Genomic DNA, 7,881 nt, shown 5'->3' on the forward strand with positions numbered 1-7,881 from the left:
AAAAAAAAAAAAAAAAAAAAAAAAAGAATGGGAAGCATCTCCATCCAGACAAGTGTCTTAAATAGCTTTCTAATTTAATTAATTACTCATTCATTTATTTAGCATTTACTACATTTTTAACTATATAAATACAAGGAAGAAAATCGAAATGAACATGATCCCATCTAGATAATCATGGAGAAAGTTCAAACAATAGACAGGTACAAAATAAAATGACAAACTTTCCCATCTCCTCCACTCATTCTCACCAGTGATAATCATTGTTAACAGCTTATTTTGTGTGTGCCCAGATCATTTCCCTCCCTCACCTAAAAAAGTATACATCTAGCCGTGTTCTTTAATCTTATCTAGAGAATGCCAGCTTGCTCCTCAGCTTTCTAAAATATGTGCATATGTCTTCCACAGTGACTCCAAACACAAATATTCCAAGGTCTCATTGGACAAGATAATCCTAAATTATCTAGGTCCTTGGAAACTTTATTGAAAAAGATGATATTTATTTGGAGGAGGTAAAACTTATTATGATCTTCGAATAATCTTAATTTCTATACTTACATCGGGAAATGATGTAAGTAGTACAGATTCGAACATATTTATTTCTTTAGCCATTCACTCAATCATCTTTATTTGGTTGCTCTGTGAATCTAGGATGTGAAAACCAATGGTCACTAACATCATAAAAAGAGAGATAACCAGCCATTGTGCTACCTCCTGATGAAAGTCCACAATACTGCCTATGAAGTAACCTTCCCAAGAAGTCAGACCTGAATCTGGTTAAGGTGATCTGAATCAGATCACCAATTTAGAGAAAATATAAATGCTAAAGCAATACATTTAACACACCACAGGGATACAATCAACAACATCCAAACTGTTGGAAACACCATAAAACAAATAATTTGACTTCTTCAACAAATGAATTAATGGCAATAAAGAGATGAGCGAGAGTCTACATATTAAAAAGACACAAAATATAACAACCCATTCAATTCATGAACTTGATTTTGATTGAAGCAAACAAACTGTAAAATAAATAAGATGAGGACATTAGAACATTGGCTATTACTTGATGATCTTTAAGAAAATGTTTAGTTGCAGTTATGATTTTTCCCAAAGTATTGCTTTTCCTTTAGCAATACATACTGAAATACTTATATAAAATGATATGATGTCTGGAATTTGTTTCCAAACACTTCAGGAGGAAGGAGGAAGTAGATGGAATGAGATTGGTCATGAGTTCTAAATAGTTAAAACTAAGTGACAGCTACATGGCTGTTAATTCTATCCTATTTTTGTATATTTTTGAAATTTTCTACAAAAAAAAAAAGTTAAAAGAAAAGGACCATACATAAACCATTACATTGAAATAGTCACAGAGCAAATAAAAATTGAAAATTAAACTCTTAAAACATAGTTATTTTGCTATAATATGCTATGTAGTTATTTTTTACCCCAAAGGTACCTTTTAGAACTTAGACCAACAAAGTTGAGTAGAGTCTGTTTATAAAAACTAAATGACTATGTAAATCTTTATAGAATTTATTGTAGTTTTCCACACATTCTTTTTTCTTTTTTTTTTTTTCTCTCAGTTCACATTAGTTGGGATGTTAGAAAGAGACAATCAAAAGAATTTGGGGGTGTGGTGGCTCATGCCTGTAATCCCAGCACTTTGGGAGGCTGAGGCGGGTGGATCACAAGGTCAGGAATTCGAGACCAGCCTGGCCAACATGTTGAAACCCCAGCTCTACCATAAAAATACAAAAATTAGCTGGGCATGGTGGCATGTGCCTGTAATCCCAGCTACTCGGGAGGCCGAGGTAGGAGAATCGCTTGAACTCAGGAGGCAGAGGTTGCAGTGAGCAGAGATCGTGCCACTGCACTCCAGCCTGGGCGACAGAGAGAGACTCTGTCTCAAAACAAAAAAAAAGAGAGAGAGAGATTTGAGGCTAATCAGGGATAATGGCAAGAAACCAAGAATTCTGAAGAGTAGGTGTTAAAGGAGGTCTGAGATAAAGCTGAAATAACTTTAGTAATTTATGTAGATGATACAATGAAGCTAAGAATAGGGAATGTGTATGTAATGGAGTCAGGTTAATTAGAAGGAGGGAAATGATTTCAGAGGAGCACACTGAGTTCAAAATTGGAAACGAAACTAAAGAAAGCCAAAATGTAGACATTTTCAGAGAAGTAAATTCTGAGAGAAAAAAATCAAATGTTAAGGATATTGGAAATTTTGAAAGATGAAGAGAAGAAAAATGCCAAGTTGTCCTGTAAATACAAAGGTTTGAAGGATGACTTATGGGCAGACAGCAGCTATTTCAGAACTCTTCAGGCTGAGGGTGGAAGAGAAGGTCGAAATGCCATTGTATGAAAGGCTGACCTCTCTGGGGTCTTAATAGAAGTCTTGATTCAATTGTCAGAGTCACTATGTAATTTTTCAACAGGAGCCTAGATGGAGAGAAGTCTACAGCAGAGCAAAAATGGATAATGCACATTTTGTCTTTATTGCATCATGAATGAAGAAAAAAGAAACCTGCTTCTCCCACATCCACTCATGCAGACCCAAAAACACTCAACATAGACTCAGCCATATTCTCATCACATCAGTTCTAGATATTGAGGCTACACAGTTCAAAGCGTATGGCCTTTGACTTCAGGCAGACCTCAAATCATGTCCTAACCCTGCCACTCACTAGCTGCATTAATGAAATAATAATCCTTAACTTCTCACCTACTCCACAGGGTAGGTATAAGGATTAAATAAGATATAAGTTACAAAGTGCTTAGCCTAGATTCTGGCACATACTAATTGGTAACAGTGATTCTTCTTCTTAGGCTGCTATAAGAGGAAGAATCTCTGATCAGGCTCAGAAACACGGTGAAGGGTTGCTAGGAGAACTTGAACTGCTGCCATTGAAGCCAGTGGTCTATATTTCAGCAACCTCCAATGTCTCTATGTGGATGACACCCAGCATACTGCTTGGGGAGATCCTACTAGAGATAATATTAACCACACATTCAAAAGAAACTTGCCTATATGGTGTGATTTGGGGAAAACTCAGACTGTTCTCCAGTTAGTCTGCCATAATGCCTAAAATTCTCTCATCAAGGACAAATTCCTTTGAGGGAAAAGATCCAAAAAAGATGAGGAACTTTTCTAAAACATTAATCATAATGAATATTATATATTTATTTTTAACCCCCAGCACCTATCATAGTGTCAGATGAAGAGTAGATGGTTAATAAATTGCTCTTAAAATTTCACTGGATAAGTGTGTATCACAAATATACTATGCCTCCAACACTGTGCAAGGCTTTGGGGAGGCAATAGGGAACAAAATAGGTGAAGTTATTGCCTTTACCGAGCTTCTGATCTAGTGAATAAATGAATTAATTCATTAGTGAAGTAACAATAGAACTGTTTAGATGTTTGGACCATATGACCTTGAATTTTTGCTAATGTTTTACAATATTCATTGATTTACCTCCCACTGTAATTTGTCACAATTGTATTAACTACTCTAAAATGCGTAACAGTGTATGGTGACTATGGTGGCTCATGCCTATAATCCCAACACTTTGGGAGGTCAAGGTAGGAAGATTGCTTGAACCTAGGAGTTCAAGTCCAGCTTGGGCAACATAGTGAGACCCCTATCTCTGCAAAAAAATAAAAAATTAGCTGGGTGTGGTGGCACACTCTTGTAGCCCCAGCTACTCAAGAAACTGAAGTGGTAGAATTGCTTGAGCCCGGGAGGTAGAGGCTGCAGTAAGCCATGATGGTGCCACTGCACTCCAGCCTGAGTGACAGAGCAAGACCCTGTCTCAAAAAATAATAATAAAATACATAGCAAATAAATATGGTAAGCAAAAAGACCCAAAATTAATTTTTCTTAAAATGCATTTTAAAATGTCGAACACTCGCCTCCTTCCACGTAGTCTTATTCTATTCAGACAACCTCTTCACCAAGTAAGCCAAATGTACTTATGTTCAGATGCCCTGAAGGATTATTTTCCAATTTGGGGATATGCTCTTCGCGAGGACACACTGATGACTAGTTGCCTAAGCTGGACTTGAAGAAGAGGGAACAAAAGGCTTAAGCAGAGATAATAAAAATTATTCTGAAACATAAATTGGGTGTTACCTTCCCCAAAACCATTGAAAAAATTAAAGCCAAAAGAAGAGGGCAATCTGTAGGGAAAAACTGGGAAAGCTAATGAAGTAGACCAAAAGACTAAGGGTGTCATTAATGCAAAACAATGCATTGTTTGGAACACACCCAAGGTTATCTAATTTTGTGAAGTTTGTGCTTTTCATTGTCTTCAGCTATTTTATAATTCTGTAGCGGTATACATTAACTTGCAGAAAACTGATAGCAATGCAAATAATTCTTGGTTAGAGGCATGCAAATAAACTCTGTCCAGTGGAAATTCAATCGACTTCCCTCTCCCACTGTTGAAGAAGCTAGCTTTGCATCTATTAAGCAAATTTAAATCAGCCTTTCTGATGAGCTTGTGTATTGGTTGGCTGTTTAAATTCTCCTTTGTAGCAACCAATTTTAACAACTGTTCCAGTTCCTTCGCTAATTAGTGAGTGAAATAAAAATGTTGACATGTATCTATTTTATATTTGTATGAGTCATGATTATATCCTCTTTTATCATTTATCCTTTACCAATAGTGTGCAAACCAAGTGAAATATCCCCACCATAGTCTTTATAACTCCTTCCTCTTAAAAGAAATGAAGACTGAGACAAGTTGATCCATAGAAAATGATTTGATCTAATAAGATCAAACAGCATACATAGAAATGCAATTCCTACGGACATGGATTTGATAAAGTGATCATTTTACCTTCCTGAAAGGAGTATAAAAGGGCATTTCAGAAGTCCTGGAGGATTTATACCTTGCCCGCAGTGGAAGAAAATAATTATATTAGCCTCAAACCATCACCACAGGCTCATTTCAAATAACTATGAGGAACTACAGCCATATAAGCCAGTAGGTACTTAGTATTGTATAGATCTATTTAGAGATGATCATTTAGAGAAATGAATCAAATTTTATTAGTTTGAGGACAGGAATTTCAGTTCACCAAAAATTATGCCCATATCTAAGTGTACTTTCCTTACTTCTAGAAGTTAGCAGTGCCCACATTCTCTTCAGTTCCTTTTTCATCACATAATAGGGTCATTCTAAAAGTGGAACGGTATTTCTTTTTTTAATGTGTTCATAACATGTGGCTTGCTAAATCTAACATAATTTATATTGCTGCTCAATTCCCATTATTGTGTCATTATTCATGGGTTGGTTATTGCAAAACTTGGACTTGGCTAATGATTTGAGACTGGCCATGTGACAGGTCTCTACACAAGAAACAACGTGTGATGAGGCCCAAAGACAAATGTTCTCTGAAAGAAAGCAATATACTCAAGTTATGTGAAACTCAGGTCAGACTTTTAGAAATAGACTTTTGCAAATATAAAGCATATAATTCCCAAAAGATGATCTTCTTATAGGTCTGAAGATTCAAAATGTTATGAATGAAGAAATAAACATGAATGTAGATAGAGATGTGGAATATGTAATTCATTAACAACCATACTTTTCTCATTATATTTAGTAAAAGCAAAGCTTCACCAAGGGCCTAGAAACCCAACTCACTACAGTCTACAATGAATTATTCATCTATGTAATGAGTAATTTTACCAAATGACTTCTAAGACCCTTTTAAGCATGTAGAAAGTATACATTTTTAAATTTGTTCATACTTTTCAGTTTTTCATAAAACTTCAACACAAGTGAAAATTTTTAGACAGTGGATTTTGAATAAACAAAAGAAAACTTTGAATTCAAACCCATCCAGGAAGATTTAGAATTAAAAGTAAGATGAGCTTATTATTTAAATCACTTTTTAAAGCAGGCACAATCAAGATAAATGATAGAAATCTTAGTAAAGCCCTCTGGAGCCTGACTAAAGGAGGCAGCAAACAACTTTGGCACAAATGTGCTGAAAGATGGAGTGAGGAAGATGTGAGCTCAGTCACTGTCAGACAGGCCAAGTCTAAGGTGGAAATTCCACCAGGTACTGGAGCTCATGAGAGATGTCAGGGAAGGAGATATAAAATTGAGCTCTAAAGCCATAAAACAGTGAACAGAGGCAAACAAGCCATCCAAGAATTTCAGAGAAGGACTGAGAAAAGAAGAAGGAAAAAACAACTGTACACTTCTCCAAAGCCAAGAAAGAGAGCGAAGATTCAAGCACCACGAAAGATAAAAGCAGAGCTCTATTCATGCTCCACCAAATTTGGCTACAGGCTCCAAAAATTATGGAATAATGGAGATTTTCCATTAGCACAAAAAAAAAAAAAAAAAAAGCTACTATAGTCCTTGCTTCCTGAAAGTTAAAGATAGTAATTCTGTATTTTCACTCAGAATCAGATGTGTAATAAATTTTTCTAGATTGGATAAATATATGTGAAGTCTTGTACCTTTCTACTGTACAAGATCAACCTGGGAGCACCTGGAAAAAAAGTGTGCTTTCTCTCTTTTATTGATGTTTTACAGAGATGATTTTAACCAGAAAATACAAAATTGAGATTAAGATTTAGCATGCTGCAAAAACTGTGCATCTACAGTCATCAGTGTTGAAAAACAAGATCTTTATGAAACAAACATGATGTGTTTTATATAATATCTATAAAATATAAAAGGCTACAGATTCATTCAAGGCCAGTAAATAACGAAAGAAAACTAACCACATGCAAATGCTAAAAGAGTCTGAGATAATCATGAAAAATGTGATGGTAGTTGTATGTAGGGAGGAGTGAAAAGCAGGTTTTTAAAAGATAGAATGCAAAGGTTTCTCCTATACAGTTTGGTAGCACAGAGAGGTGGTTAGCAGCCCTGAAGAAAATAAAATTCCAGGGTTTAGACAGGCTACCTGAAGACATTTACAGAGCACTATTTAAACAGACGGCAAGCTCTGTTGCTGCTTAGCTGCTGTTTATTCCCAGAATCTTCTTCCCCTAGCCAGGTCACCATAAGATCCAAGCAGTGCTTGTACATAATTATTCTCAAGGCAATCACATAACAGAGAGCTGGAAATGCGTCTCGGTTGAATAGTGTTCTCTTGATTTGACAAACACCCTTTTGCATCTATCTGCACATCCTCCTGTAACATTTGCAGGCACTGAATTGTGCCAAAGAGTTTTGACAAAGCCTCAGGTGCGGTCAGTAGCTTTTCCTTTTCTTTCTTTTTAAATTGGGAGGGATGGGGGATAAGAGGTGGGGAAATGTGCTAGGGTGCCACAAGTACCATTGTGAGCCTTAGAATGTTTCCCAAGTAGAAAAGAAGTAAACATCACTAGAGACAGGATTTCTAAAGCCGTTGTGCTTGTTAAAAAGACAAACAAAGAAAGACTCATGGGGGCAAAAATAACAAACCACCTCTCAATTCATTTTCCAAATCCTTCTAAGGGTTTAAAATAGTTAAACTAAGGTCAGCACATCTTTAACTACTGAACAACACATTCCTTATCTAGTTTTTATGACTCCTCACACAATTTATATTCCTGCTAAGAACCCTGTCTGGCTTCTTCTCCAAACCCATGCCATACAGGAGCCTGGCTCCGTGGCAGCCCTCAGGGTCCAGGCTGTGGGAATCCAGGAAGGTAGGGCTGTTGTAACAAGGTCCTGCCAGTGGTGAAAGCCCTTTAGCCAAGAGCATTGTAGGAAGCACATTGTATGAATTCTGTCTTGTCTTGACAACCTTGTGTGATCCTAACAACATCAGAATTTCAGGCTGGGCGTGGTGGCTGAAGCCTGTAATCCCAGCACTTTGGGAGGCCGAGACGGGCGGATCACGAATTCAGGAGATCGAGA

The 7,881-nt window shown here is 36.6% G+C and overlaps 1 long non-coding RNA gene across 1 annotated transcript in view; it reads right to left on the reverse strand.

Annotated features, from left to right (window-relative positions):
- LOC105539914 overlaps positions 1 to 7,881 on the reverse strand; it is a 49,373-nt gene that overhangs the window by 39,531 nt on the left and 1,961 nt on the right. The window lies entirely within an intron of this gene.

This window comes from Mandrillus leucophaeus, unplaced genomic scaffold (assembly GCF_000951045.1).
Source record: "Mandrillus leucophaeus isolate KB7577 unplaced genomic scaffold, Mleu.le_1.0 Scaffold211, whole genome shotgun sequence".
NCBI lineage: Eukaryota > Metazoa > Chordata > Mammalia > Primates > Cercopithecidae > Mandrillus > Mandrillus leucophaeus.